Below are 14,830 nucleotides of genomic sequence, written 5' to 3'. Positions count from 1 at the left end.
TCTGTCTAATTCAGAAAGTGCGTGAGGCTTTTCTATCGTTCTGGACCTAGCGATTTGACCGTGTGTTTAGGGTCGTGCAGCTGTGAGCTTACATTCGAGAGATAGTGGGTTCGAACCCGATGTCGGAAGCACTGGGGATAGCGTTCTGTAGTTTCCGATTTTAACACCAGGAAAATTCTGGGGCTGAACCTTAATTAAGACCACGGCCGCTTCCTCCCCACTCCTATCCCTTTCCTATCCTATCTTCCCCATAAAGCCGATCTGTATCGGTGCGACTTAAAGCAAATTGTAAAAAGAAATCTGGTGCAAATACTTCTATTATTTGATAAATTCTCTAAAAAGATTGTATTACCAGCAAAGTAGTTTATGAGATTCTTCAAAGAACAAATTTTATCGACAACAGAATGAGAAAGGATATGAAAAGGTTTAGTTTGAAAAGCAATAGATAACCAAGGGGGACCAACAGAGGAAGCATGAGAGTGAGCAGCCTGACACAAGTAACTCGAAGTATAAGTAATGTTAGATTCACCTAGGTGGAGGAGAAAACCCTCCCAGTTCTGAACATAAAACAAATATAACATTGCATACAAACTTTAAGATTTCATCGATATTATAACCAACTGAGATTTGGATTGCGTTAATAATGAATGAAGGGAAAAGACGACTTCTCAGGGCTTAAGTATTACATACGATATGATGTTATTTTGTTTTTAAATATTTTGTAGAAATCTTCAGCAAGAAGTTAACATCTCCGAATGTGCGATAAGCACCTTTATAGCAGTGTTGCCAAATTATATTTTCAAGATCCGCTAAATACTATTAAAAATCCGCTAAAATTCCGCCAAGAAATCCGATCTCAATTAATGAGCATTGAAAAATGAAATGAAATGGCGTATGTCTTTTAGTGCCGGGAGTGTCCGAGGACAAGTTCGGCTCGCCAGATGTAGGTCTTTTGATTTGACACCCGTAGGCAACCTGCGCGTCGTGAATAGGATGAAATGATGATGAAGATAACTCATACATCCAGCCCACGTGCCAGCGAAATTAACCAATTAAGGTTAAAATTCCCGACCCTGCCGGGAATCGAACCCGTGTCCCCTGTGACCAAAGGCCAGCACGCTAACCATTTAGACATGGAGCCGGACATGAGCAAAAAATGAGCAATAATAATAATAAATAATAATAATAATAATAATAATAATAATAATAATAAATAAAAGTAAATGTCTGCACTCACCTGATCTGTGAGTTTCACTGGGATTAGCCCCCTGCTTCGAAGCCGGCGATCTAAGATTTGTAGGCGTTTGTGTCGGGTGCAAACTAGGTGAACCCCCTACCTCAAGGGCCACACACAGAACAGGCCTTTCATTAAACGGTCTTCCATCATAGCATAAAATAAATGCTACTCTCTCACAGTTTCATTATCTGTCGTCATTCGTCAACTAAGTACCCTTTCCCCACGCATTACAATTTTATGATACCATGATCCCTTAACATCAGATAAAAATAGCATGTTTTCCTCGTGTGACTGCTGTCCGACTCGTTGGCTGAATGGTCAGCGTACTGGCCTTCGGTTCAGAGGGTCCGGGTTCGATTCCCGGCCGGGTCGTGGATTTTAACCTTCATTGGTTAATTCCAGTGTCCGGGGGGCTGGGTGTTTGTGCTGTCCCCAACATTCGTGCAACTCACACACCACACATAACACTACCCTCCACCACAATAATACGCAGTTACCTACACATGGCAGATGCCGCCCACCCTCATCGGAGGGTCTGCCTTACAAGGGCTGCACTCGGCTAGTAATAGCCACACGAAATTATTATTATTATTATGTGACTGCTAGCTCCTGACAAGAAATACGGAATAGCTCGGAGACAGACTGAAGTACAATTTATTTTTAAAACGTAAAATGGATAAAACACTAAATTCCGCTATAATAAATCTAGAATTCCGCCAAAAAATCCACTGTCGGCTAAATGATATATTTCTCCGCTGAGTCTTCTAATTCCGCCAAATTTAGCGGAAAATCCGCTAAGTTTGCAACACTGCTTTATAGTGCGGCATTTTTTTGCTTTCTTATGTTGCTTGGTCAATGTAAGAGGAATGTGATATAGTGGTTTCTCCTAGGTCATAGGTAAAACCTAAGGAACCATTTTGGAAAATACAACCACCAAGGTGTGAACAATTTACGGGGTAAAAGCTAGAAAAATTGTCTTTGTTTCGGAGGGAAAAGTCGTGAGTTGCTATGATAATTTTTTTGTCGCATGGCACTGTTGATTGGTTTCGGGCTGCTATAATAGTTGGTTTTTGTGCCACTTGGTAGCGTTCGAGCCTCTTGACGCTCAGTTGAAGGTTAGCTGTCGTTGTGAATGCATCGTGGTCAGTCGTATAGAATTTTAAAAAGTAATAATGGAGTAGAATGATCAGGAATCCGCAAAAAACGTGCAAAAGTAAGAGTTGAAACGAGAAAAGTGAATGATGATGGAATAAAAGAAAGTTAACGTAATAGGCGTTACTATAAGTAATTGAAACAGCGAAAACAATTTAATAAGTGAATCTACAAAGTATTTTCTATTCGGTAAATGCCTGATGTCCGCCTCTGTGTGATTAGCTGCCACCCCCAGAGGCCCAGGTTCGATTCCTGGCTCTGCCACGAAATTTTAAAAGTGCTGGAACAGGGTACACTCAGCCTAGGGAGGTCAACTGAGTATTGGGGGTTCGATTCCCACTTCAGCCATCCTCGAAGTGTTTTTCCGTGGTTTCCCACTTCTCCTGCGTGAAAAATGCCGGGACGGTACCTAACTTAAGGCCACGGCCACGTTTTACCCTCTCCCTTCCTATCTTCCAATCCCCCCACAAGGCCCCTGTCGAGCATAGCAGGTGAGGGCCCCTGGGCAAGTTCCTCGTCCTCCTTTCCAGTTGTATCCCCCGATCCAATGTTCCACGCTCTAGGACAATGGCCTTGTGATGGTGCAGGTAGGATCCCTCGCTGAGTCCGATGGAAAAAATACAACCCTGGAGGTTAAACGGATTAAGAAAGAAAGAAAGAAAGAAAGAAAGAAAGAAAGAAAGAAAGAAAGAAAGTATACGAAACCTCAAAACCCCGCGGGCGTTATAACAGTGTCAGCCTACCGACAATTTTTTTTTTTTTCTGCGCCTTACTGTAGCTATCGATCTTCTACATCAGAACGTAGCAATTCTATCTCGAAAAGCACAAGATACTGGACAGACTAAGACATTTCCGTCTCCTTCATCACTACTCTTCTGTTCTACCAGGCTAAGGTGACATTCTTAAGCTGGTTGAAGGTGAGGGAGAAGGGTCGTTAAGATGAGGTGAGAAGTGGCTACTTGGCCTGCGCTGCCACACATTTCGTAAAGCCTCTTCAAGTGGCAGGCCGCTGGTAGCGCTGCCTACAACAGTGCAAAGAGCGGCGAGTCCAAGCTGGCGGCGGGAGCGAACTGCAGTCATGCGCGAACCGCTCACTTGACAAGTCGCGTGTGTCTTGTGCCCGCGCTCCGCTCAACTTGACGCGCCCGATTTTACACTCCACGACGTGTTTTCAGCAGAGTTCATTGGTTCTTCCACTTTCGGACGACCAATTCTCAAGAAATTTCTAGTGTGTTTCAAAAAGTCGATTTGTGTTACTAAGGGAGTTCATTTATTTCCGGTAGGTCTGTAAGCACTAAAGCATTTTAACTTAAGTTCGAAGAGGAGTATTTCTTAGTAAATAATCAAGCACTGAAATATTATGCTGACTACTAATATCTGTGTCGGCAAACATTTTAAGTAACTCTTTTATGTTTTAACTTTAAATTATTAGCCAATTATGCTCTCTCAGTTCAAGAATTTAATTCTGAAACTGTTTTTTTTTCCTTGCGCATGTATAGTTATTTGGAATGTCCATCCGGTTACTGTACAAAATAATTGCGCATCCAATTTAAACCCGTGATCTTCCATTATGTCGTACATTTAATCCATAACTACAGCGAGTAAGTTATAACATAAATAGTCTAAAATTACATAACATTTATTAGTAAAATGCGGCTTTTGACATACGAATGTTATGCTTTTACTATTCGTCATATAAAGCATTGTTTGATGAAGTAGTACAATAATATATTAATTTTTATACGAAGTAAACTTTAAAAAGATAATTTGTCCATTAACCTTCAGTCCAGTTTTTGAAAGTGCTCAAATACGTCAGCCTCGTGTCCGTAGATTTACCAGCACGTAAACAAACTCCTGCGGACCGAAATTCTGGCATCTCGGCCTCTCCGAAGACCATAAAAGTAATTAGTGGAATGTAAAACAAACAATGCAATTATTATTCCATTCCAAATAGCTAGAGTTTGAGTCTCCACCGGGCGAGTTGGCCGTGCGCGTAGAGGCGCGCGGCTGTGAGCTTGCATCCGGGAGATAGTAGGTTCGAATCCCACTATCGGCAGCCCTGAAAATGGTTTTCCGTGGTTTCCCATTTTCACACCAGGCAAATGCTGGGGCTGTACCTTAATTAAGGCCACGGCCGCTTCCTTCCAACTCCTAAGCCTTTCCTATTCCATCGTCGCCATAAGACCTATCTGTGTCGGTGCGACGTAAAGCCTCTAGCAAAGAGTTTGAGTCTCGTCTTGACTTGGAGGACTTAAAACATTGTTTGTATTTTGATAGGGGCTGCCCATACGAAGTGCAAAAAGCGTGGTCGCCGGGCTGAGTGGCTCAGACGGTTAAAGCGCTGGCCTTCTGGCCCCAACTTGGCAGGTTCGATCCTGGCTCAGTCCGGTGGTATTTGAAGGTGTTCAAATACGTCAGCCTCGTGTTGGTAGATTTACTGGCACGTAAAAGAACTCCTGCGGGACTAAATTCCGGCACCTCGGCGTCTCCGAAAACCTTAAAAGAGTAGTTAGTGGGACGTAAAACAAATAATATTATTATTATTATTAAAAGCGTGGTCGGCTCACCCGGAAGGACGTGAGTTCAATTCTCCGTCAGTAAGTCGACGAATTCAGAAACGAGTTTTCCATTTCTCGAGAGGTTTACCAGCCTACACGAAAAATGAGTACCATGTTAACTCCTTGGGGGGAAAGCGACCAGGCATATAATTAACCACTCTATCCCACTTACAGCCGATGTTACGGTTAGTGGAAGCCTCTACCTTGCACTCCTCCAAGGGCTTTCAGGGAACAGGTTTCGTTAAGTTACATGGGGATAACTAAGAAGATGGCTCCAATTATACTGTTTGGCATCATCAGCTAATGGCATACCGGGTGAGCTGGCCGTTCGGTTAGGAGCGCGCAGCTGTGAGTTTGCAACACGAAGATAGTGGGTTCGATCCCCACTGTCGGCAGCTCTGAAGCTGGTTTTCAATGATTCACCATTTTCACACCAGGAAAATGCTTAGGCTGTACGTTAAGGTCACGGCCACAACCTTCCCACTCGTAGGCCTTTCTTACCCCATCGTCGCCTTAAGAACTTTAGGTGTTGGAGCGACGTAAAGCAAATAGAAAAAAAAAGTGCTAAAGTTTTCCCACTGTTTCACAATAAATCCTTGTAAATGCTGCGATCATTCCCCTAACATAGAGATCACGGAATCCTAATGTTAATGTTATTATTCTTACGTCCCATTAACGACTTTCTACCACGGAAGATTCCTTCCCTATCGAGGCCCTAATTACTTTCAAATAAACGAACACCGTGAGTAAGGCAATGATAAATTACATCACCCCTCATCATGCCTTGCACACCTCATTATGACGCCACGATCCGTTCTCTCAGTTTCCCAATAGCCAAATACACTTTGGTGGCGCCTTTGACTATCAAACTAGCCAGCGGGATGATGAGTGATGACTTAACAAACTCCAATGCAGACATCACAACAACACAGGTTATACAGTTAAGGCAAACTAAAGTTGTATTAGTATATGATAATCTTGTGACATAACATGGAGTGAATTAACATTTCAAAAATCTCTGAAATATCGGCCAGAAGTCGAACCGTAGCCATCTTAGCTAAATGGGTTGTTTCTAATCATCTAGCTGCGGTCGGAATCCCGGCCAAAGCTTGTAGGATTCTGGAAATGAAAGTCACCAAACAGTAGGTCACGTCATTCATAACAAGAATAGCAGTCACTTAAAACTGTACGCTGAATAAGTCTTCCTAGTGCTACTTTAATTAAATGGGAAGAACGAAATGAACATCGCAAAGGCTAACTATACCAATTCACTGGATTTTTAAGCGACTGTCCCGGTCCAGAAAGTCAAAGAAATGAAATGTCGTATGGCTTTTAGTTCCGGGATATCCCAGGATGGGTTCGGCTCGCCGGGTGCAGGTCTTTCTATTTGACTCCCGTAGGCGACCTGCGCGTCGTGATGAGGATGAAATGATGAAGAAGACAACCATGTGCCATTGGAATTAACCAATTAAGGTTAAAATCCCCGACTCGGCCGAGAATCGAACCCGGGACCCTCTGAACCGAAGGCCAATACGCTGACCGTTCAGCCAACGAGTCGGACAGAAAGTCAATAATAATGGCCGATAGGATTCGTCGTGCTGACCACATGACAGCTCGTATCTGCAGGCCTTCGGGCTGAGCAGCGGCCGCTGTAGTGCCATGAGGTTAGTTTAAGCGACTGTTTGCTATTATTGAAAGTTATTTGATGACTTAGATAGATATAGTTTAATTTTCTTGTAGATGTCGGTCAAAAATGTAATTTTTCTACTATATAATATGCATGTTTTCAAGCTATTCAAACTAAACCTGTAAACATAGTTGGTGGGAAGTAAAACCAATAAAATCATTAGTAGGCCCTAATATTTATTTATTTATTTATTTATTTATTTAATTTATTTATTTATTTAATATAATGTGATTTGCTTCACGTCCCACTAACTACTTTTACGGTTTTCGGAGACACCGAGGTGCAGGAATTTAGTCCCGCAGGAATTCTTTAACGTGCCAGTAAATCTACTGACACGAGGCTGACGTATCTGAGCACCCTCAAATACCACCGGACTGAGGCAGGATCGAACCTGCCAAGTTCGAGTCAGAAGGCCAGCGCCTCAACCGCCTGAGCCACTCAGCCTAGCATTATTTATTTATGTAGTTGTTTCATAATCGATACGAAAATGGCGGTATCAGTTGCATATTACGTTCAGTAAACCTTGTATTCAGTCTGTAGTTTGTGTGGAGTTGAACGAAGCAACGTGGTTGCTATTCCATGAGTGTGTTATCTGATAGTACGGGTTTATGAAGTACCTGATTCGTGAATATCTGCGTAAATATTCAGTTCTGTAGTTAAGAAACATGTTTGAGCAAATAAATAACAACTCAACATTCAGTAGAGTGAGTACCCTGCTGTTTGTAAAAGTGAAAATGGTTGGTTTAATCCCACTGAAGATAGTACTGTTAGTTCCAGGGTTCGATTCTCCCAATGAAACAACTCCACAGATTAACATTCATACAGTTGGAATTGTGTCAGTAGGTTGTTTTGAACACCGACAACTTACTGTCACTTCATAATGTTCTTAATGTTCTTAATCCGTTTGCCGTCTAGGGTTGGTTTTTCCCTCGGACTCAACGAGGGATCCCACCGCTACCACCTCAAGGGGAGTGTCCTGGAGCGTGAGACATTTTGTCGGGGTACAATTGGGAAAGAGGACCAGTACCTCGCCCAGGCGGCCTCGCCTATTATGCTGAACTGGGTTCTTGTTGGGGGATGGGAGGACTGGAAGGTATACACAAGGAATAGGGAAGGAAGCAGCCGTGGCCTTAAGTTAGGTACCATCCCGGCAGTTGCCTGGTAGAGAGGTAGGAAACCACACAAAACCACTTCGAGGATGGTTGAGGTGGGAATCGAAACCCCCTCTACTCATTTGACCTCCCGATGCTGAGTGGACCCCTTTCCAGTCCTCGTAGGCCCTACCACTTTCAAATTTCATGACAGAGCCGGGGATCGAACCCGGTCCTCGGGGGGAGGGGGGGTAACTAACCACACTAACCATTACACCACAGAAGTGGACAAGTAGGATGTTAATTAGTGCAATTCATTTTACGTCCCACTAACTGCATTTTGATTGTTTTCGGAGACGCCGAAGTGGCGGAATTTTGTCCCACAAGAGTCTCTTCACGTTTCATTAATTCTACCGACACGAGGCTTACGTATATGACCACCTTGAAACAGCACCGGACTGAGCGAGTCAGGTTGAATATAACATTACAAACACTTTCCAGTGTGTCAAACATACAAATATTTCACTGTAAATCATAGTACTACAAACATACCTGTAAAAAATACACACTATTATACAAAAAAAATTAATATTTGTTCATATTCTCTAACGCTCTATCATTGACAAGTTTGCGCAACGTGAACGTAAACAATACAGTACATTTTAGTCATACATAGACACCCTAGTGCTGAATCAGTCAACCTCGGTTATCTTCGAGATTCGCATTGGCAACCTTTGAAACACAAACTATGAATCGCTTATGCATCGCTGTGCGACATCTACGTGCGACTTTACGTACTAGTACTGTTGTTGTTTACACAGCAAAGCCAAACTATAGAATTCATGCTAGGAACAAGATTCGTATGGAGAAATGTTATATAATGTTAAATAATTTATGTGTGACACAGTTCTTGGCGTAAGATAATAAATGTTTAGAAAATTCATATTGATCGACCATATTATCGATTCAATTTAGATTTCATTTCCATTCAGTTGGCAGTATAACCGGAACCGGGAGAGCTCCCGCCTTACTCCTCACCCTCGTACATAGAAATAAGGCTAAAAGGTGCACGGACTACACATATATAGGCTACGCATGATTTAAGTGATTTGATAGAATCTTAGGATAGAATCTGAGGATGCTCTTGTAAAACGAAACTTTTCGTTCTTTGTTTAATAGTTTGTATTTTGTTTTAAAGTTATGTTTATAGTGTTATAGTTTATAATGCAAATTTTATGTGTTTGACAGACTGGAATGTTTTTATGTTAAATTTTACTAAGTCGACACTGGAAAGTATGACCTCCTTTTTAACAAAGCTGTCAAGTTGGGCGGCGCCTGAGCTACTCAGCACTGTGTGTGTGTGTGTGTGTGTGTGTGTGTGTGTGTGTGTGTGTGTCCCCTCATCCGTACTTTATAAAGTAAGTTAATAATACCAACAATAAATGTGAGGCATACATATCAATCTTTCAACTTTTTATGTTAAAAAATAATATAATGAAATTCTACAATATTACAATTGTTATTACTTACAAATTAGCTGCAGTCGTAGGAAAGACATGTCTTATTTTCTCTCCTTTAGGAGTAAAATAAATTTAAATGCTTATCCTCAACCAGAAGAGGTGCATCTCTTTTCAGGCACACCCTCAGTGGAGGTGACCAGCAGTTTCACCAAATGACCAGACCTCGTAACTTTCTTAGTTTTGGGGAGTAGATGGTAGTGATTATTGTTTTAAAAGGAAGTACAATTAGGCAACCATTCTCTGAGACCTAACAATAATCCGAGGGAAAAATAGAAGGAATTCGACACTTCCAAAAATGAAAGTATTGTCCAAATAAAGACAAGGACCACGAAGGGCGTGAAAATGAAAGACTCCCTAAGCTTCGAACGCTCTATTATCTTCGGGATTGGAAAGGAACAAGAGTTGACCAAGGGAGGTCCAATAGGAGAGATGAAAGCGAGGATCCTGGCACACGAAGAAGAAGCAGCAATCCCACGACTCAGCTATGGGCCCCGTGGTCGCCAACCCTCGCTCCCAAGTCGAGAGTCTCTGGGGCCGGAATCGAGGACGGCAGCTAATAGCGATAACCATTACAGTACGAAAGCGGACTCTTTTAACAGTGATTTTATTACATTACATCCGCCTCTTACTTATATTTAGATTCTTTTCCATTGGTATTTTGGCTGTAATCAACATTTGCACGCCATCCTTTACAAGAATTACAATTGAAAAATAGCTCAAATCGATATTAAATACGATTTAAATTAAGCTTTGTTAAATTCTAAATTCTGCACCACGCACTCACTAAGTTAATAATTTAACGTTCAGCACTCAACAATGGACTGATGACAGCAGCGGGCTGTTAACACAACACCTGTACTAAGCAAGTCATAATTACAGAACATGGGCAATATTGCGGAAACAATAACTTTTTCCGCTAACGGAAGTCATGATATCTACCAACGTACATTATTTGTTCTCAAATTAAAATTACGTAATGAATGGCCAACAAATAGAATTCGGGTCATTTAAGTCCCAAAAAGTTTGCAATCAGGACGCGGGAATTTTTGCTCAGATTCGGAAAGTGCCCAGTAATTCGGGGCGGGTGGCAATCCTGGTAAAGACTTGTGTTTGGGAACGGATTGGTTAGAATTCCTTCATCGCCCATCGACGATGTACTTCTCTATGGGTACTCGAATATAATGAAATCGAAACTCCCCCAAGGATATGACTATTTCTTTCGTGACAGTAGCATAATACCGTAATAATAATGTTAATGTTTTTACGTCCCACGAACTACCTTTTCAACTGTTTTTGGAGACGCCGAGGTGCCGGAATTTTGTCCCGCGAGAGTTCTTTTACGTTCCAGTAAATCTACCGACACGAGGCTGACGTATGTGCGCACCTTCAAATACCACCGGTCTAAACCTGCATCGAACCTGCCAAGTTAGAGTCAGAAGGCTAGCGCCTCAACCGTCTGCGCCACTCAGCCCGACGTAATAGTAGCGAAATTTAATTTTTAAATGTACACACCGTAACATATAGACAACACTGTAACTTACATGTTCGAGTAGCATTCATACGAGCTGCTAACATTTTACTCCAACAGTCTAGCATTAAATAATAAAATCAAAATTAACTGCAGGATAAGGAAACTTAGTAACACGAGGTATCATACACATGCCACTATGATCTAAATCTTAGGTTTCCAATTATGAATCTTGCACCAAAGACATTGAGATATAAACTTAGTCTAGATGCCATATATAAACGAATATTAAAATATTACGTAACTATAATAAAAATACCCCATGACGCTACAGACCTGGTGGGTCCTAGTTTATCAAGGTACTCTGCTCAGTCCTATGGCCTGTAGAGTAAGAGGTGACGCGATATCAGCGCGACGAATCCTCTCGGCCATTTTTCTTGCTTTCTAGACGGGGTCGCTACCTCGCCGTCAGTTAGCTTTATTATTGTTCTAACACAGGCTGAATGGACATCCAACCAGCCCTCAGATCCAGTTAAAACACATGACCTGGCCGACAACCCAGCCCAGGCTCTCCCAGTAACAGGCAGGCTCACTCCTCCTAGGTTGAAGGGCAGCTATACAGTAACACTAATAACACAGCAGGATATCATCGTTATTTCTGGTAATAATTCTGTAATGAAATGGATATGGCTTTTTAGTGCTGGGAGTGTCCGAGGACAAGTTCGGCTTGCCAGGTGCAGGTCTTTTGATTGAAGCTCGTACGCGACCTGCGCGTCGTAATGATGATGAAATGATGATGAAGACGACACATACACCCAACCCTCGTGCCAGTGGAATTAATCAAATAGTGGTTAAAATTCCCGATCCCACCGGGTATCTCTGCGATCAAAGGCCAGCACGCTAACCAGTCAGCCATTGAGTCGGACAACAATTCTGTATTTATGTACTATGGATATCAGAATCATATTTCTCTGCTCTCGTTACCTTTCATGAGAGGTGAGCTCTTCTTATAAGTTGTGTAGTTGGCAGCGAGGTGCGGGCCGTATAGCTGTAAGCTTGCATTTGAGATATGTTAGATTCGAGTACGGTTTTCATGATTTCCTATTTTCACACCAGGTAAATGCTCGGGATGTACCATAACTAAGACCATCCCAGTTCTTGACCTTTCTCATCCCTCTCTTGCCGAAAGCCTGAGTTAGTGTGACGTTCAACCACCAACAATAACTTTTTTTGTAATTGTAGTTCTTTGGCTTTCTAATTGAGCCAAGGTTCGTTACTTAATCGTGCAGATTTACGGAGGGAGGCAACTTTTTATGTACTGGGAATGGAAATATAGTTTGCTTAACTTCTACTACTAAATGTTTTCATTCCTTCCCTGAAGGGTGAGGTGGGACTCCTAGGCGGTGAGGCCCTCTCTTAGAGCATGAGATTGTTGTCTGAGGAGGAGATGTGTGGAGGCTGGCGGCCGTGGCCCATACTAGAAACTGTCCCGGCATTCGCCTTACTGCAGAAGAATGGAAAACCACGGAAAACCATTCTCAGGACAGCTGACGGTGGGGACCAGCCCCTCTCCATCTCCCGAATACAGAGGCGTAGAGGCATGGTAGAGCCGTGGCCACCCCTCCTCTGCTCGGTTGGCCGGTCGGAGTGTAGAGCTGTCGGACCACGGACCACCCGTGGCAACCCTTGGGCGGAGACCCACTCTTCTTCCGCCGATGGCTTAACTACGTTGATAGATAGCCATTAATATACCGTAATTGCTTTTCAATTAAAAGTACGTAAATTCTTCGATGTTTCCCAATGCATAACTAACAATACTGCCACATTAGACTGATGGAATTTTAATTACCAATGACAATCTCAGAAGTTAATGTGATGTTAAATTCAGCATTTGCATTGTGCATGCGTATGTTGCATTTGGGTGCTATTGGGTTCGAACTCCACTGTCGGTAGCCCTGAAGATGGTTTTCCCTGGTTTCCCATTTTCACACCAGTCACATGCTGGGGCTGTACCTCAACAAGGACACGGCCGCTTCCTTCCCCACTCCTAGCCCTTTCCGATCCCATCGTGGCAAAGAGATCTGTGTCTGTGCGACGTAAAGCCAATTGTAAAAGAAAAGGGTTATATTGTTAGTAATATGGTGAAGATTATAGGAGACTTTTCCATTCGTTTTTATTGCTTTAATGTCTTTCAAAAAAGGAAACCCAGTTCATTGTATTTCTACATAGCATGTAACCAGCTGAAAGATCAACCAATCAAGATTGATCAGTCGTACAAGAATTTGTGCAAAATGTTCAGATCTCGAACGCAACGGAGCAATTGCAAAATAAATTAAAGGCTGTCAAAATGGGGCAATGGATACTTGCTGTAGCTGGATGTCTCAGACGGTAGAGTGGGCTTCTTAGCCGGAGTTGAAGAATTCGATCCCTTCTCAGTCACGTGTTATTTGAAAGTATTCAAATACGCCGGTAGATTTACCGACACTTGATTGAATATTTGTAGAACAAAATTCGACGACCTCATTGTCCCCGAAAATCGTAAAAGTAGTTTTTAAGACATAAAACCAATTATATTATTTCGCTGTAAACTCATTCTCGGGTTTTAAAATAGTTTCTCTCTGTTATCACAGCCGGATGCACCCCTTGTAAAGCAGACCCTCCGATGCGGGTGGGCGGTGTCTGAGTTGTAATTAATTGTGGTGGAGGAGAAAGTGTTGCTATTTGTTTCACGTGGCACTGACGCAGAAAGGTCTTAATGGTGACGATAGAATAGGACAGGGCTAGGACAAAGGAAGAGACCGTAGTCTTAATTATAGTGTGAAAATGGGGAAACCATGGAAGACCAAATTCAGGGAAGCCAACAGTGGGGTTCGAACCCACTATTTCCCAAACGCAAGCCTACAGCTACGTGGCACAAACCGTTTAGCCAACTCGCTCGGTGGATGCCTTTCCAGATGCCAAACGAATGTACAGCAATTGCTTGTTTCTGTGGAGGTCGTTAGTGTGATAGGTTTTACAGAGGGGTCGGGAACAACGTGAATCGGGTATATGTGCATTAGAGGGTTGGTCATACTGATAATTGGACAAGAAATAGATATGTCGCGCCGTTGTCATTTTATTAGCTACTGAATTTAGCCAGTGAGATCGCTTCGCGTGTGACTTCAGATGGGCTTTGCGAGGCAGTGTTGCTAAATCTGTACGTGGCTTATAACCGGCTTGAGATCATCAATAGAATAAATAAACTTCTCCAGGGGAGAAACTTCAACAAGAATCCCCTTGCTGGTAGGCTCAGCTCATTGCAAGCACGCTACTGTGGCATTGGCTGCAATAAACTGTGTGTTAGTGTTTGATGCTCATTTCTCGGCATGGCTCTTAATTTTCAAATTTTCAAATTACTCATCAGTATTACCAACGCTCTAACGCTCATATACAGTGGAACCTCGATATCTAGAATCACCACGGGAGCTAAATTTTATTTCGAGTTATCGAGAATACTGTGTTTGAGCATGTATAGCACATAATTGACTCATATGTATCGACGGGCTTATACTGAATACATTATTTTTAACAGTAAAAGCAAAACAAAGTCTCCTCTGCACAGGCCATGGAGGTCCTTGGAGGAGTGGGAGGTAAACGCTTCCACCATTGTTAACCTCGGCACGTGATGGGGTAGAGTAGTTAGCTCTACGCCCAGCCGCCTTTGCCACCAGGAATTAACCTAGTACTCATTTTTGGTGTAGGCTGAGTGAACCTCAGGGCCATATGCACCTCCGGAATTGGAAATCTCGTTTCTTAAATTTTACGACTTCCTGACGGAAATTCCAACCCACCTCCTTCCGGGCGAACCGAGCACGCCTTTACCGCCTCGCCCAGGCAGCCCCTATTTTTAACAGTAGGCCCTACTTAAAAATATACAAACAAACTCTCTTTTACGTCATCACTTTAATTATGACACTTATTATAGTAACTGTTTAGAAGACAGAGACCGGGCGAGTTAGCCGCGCTGTTAGAGGCGCGCGGCTGTGAGTTTGCATCCTGGAGATAGTGGGTTCGAATCCTACTGTCGGCAGCCCTGAAGATGGTTTTCCGTGGTTTCCCATTTTCACACCAGGCAAAT

The sequence above is a fragment of the Anabrus simplex genome, chromosome 3, assembly GCF_040414725.1.
Source record: "Anabrus simplex isolate iqAnaSimp1 chromosome 3, ASM4041472v1, whole genome shotgun sequence".
Lineage (NCBI taxonomy): Eukaryota > Metazoa > Arthropoda > Insecta > Orthoptera > Tettigoniidae > Anabrus > Anabrus simplex.
The sequence above is the reverse complement of the archived record's forward strand: the minus strand, read 5'-3'. Positions refer to the sequence as shown.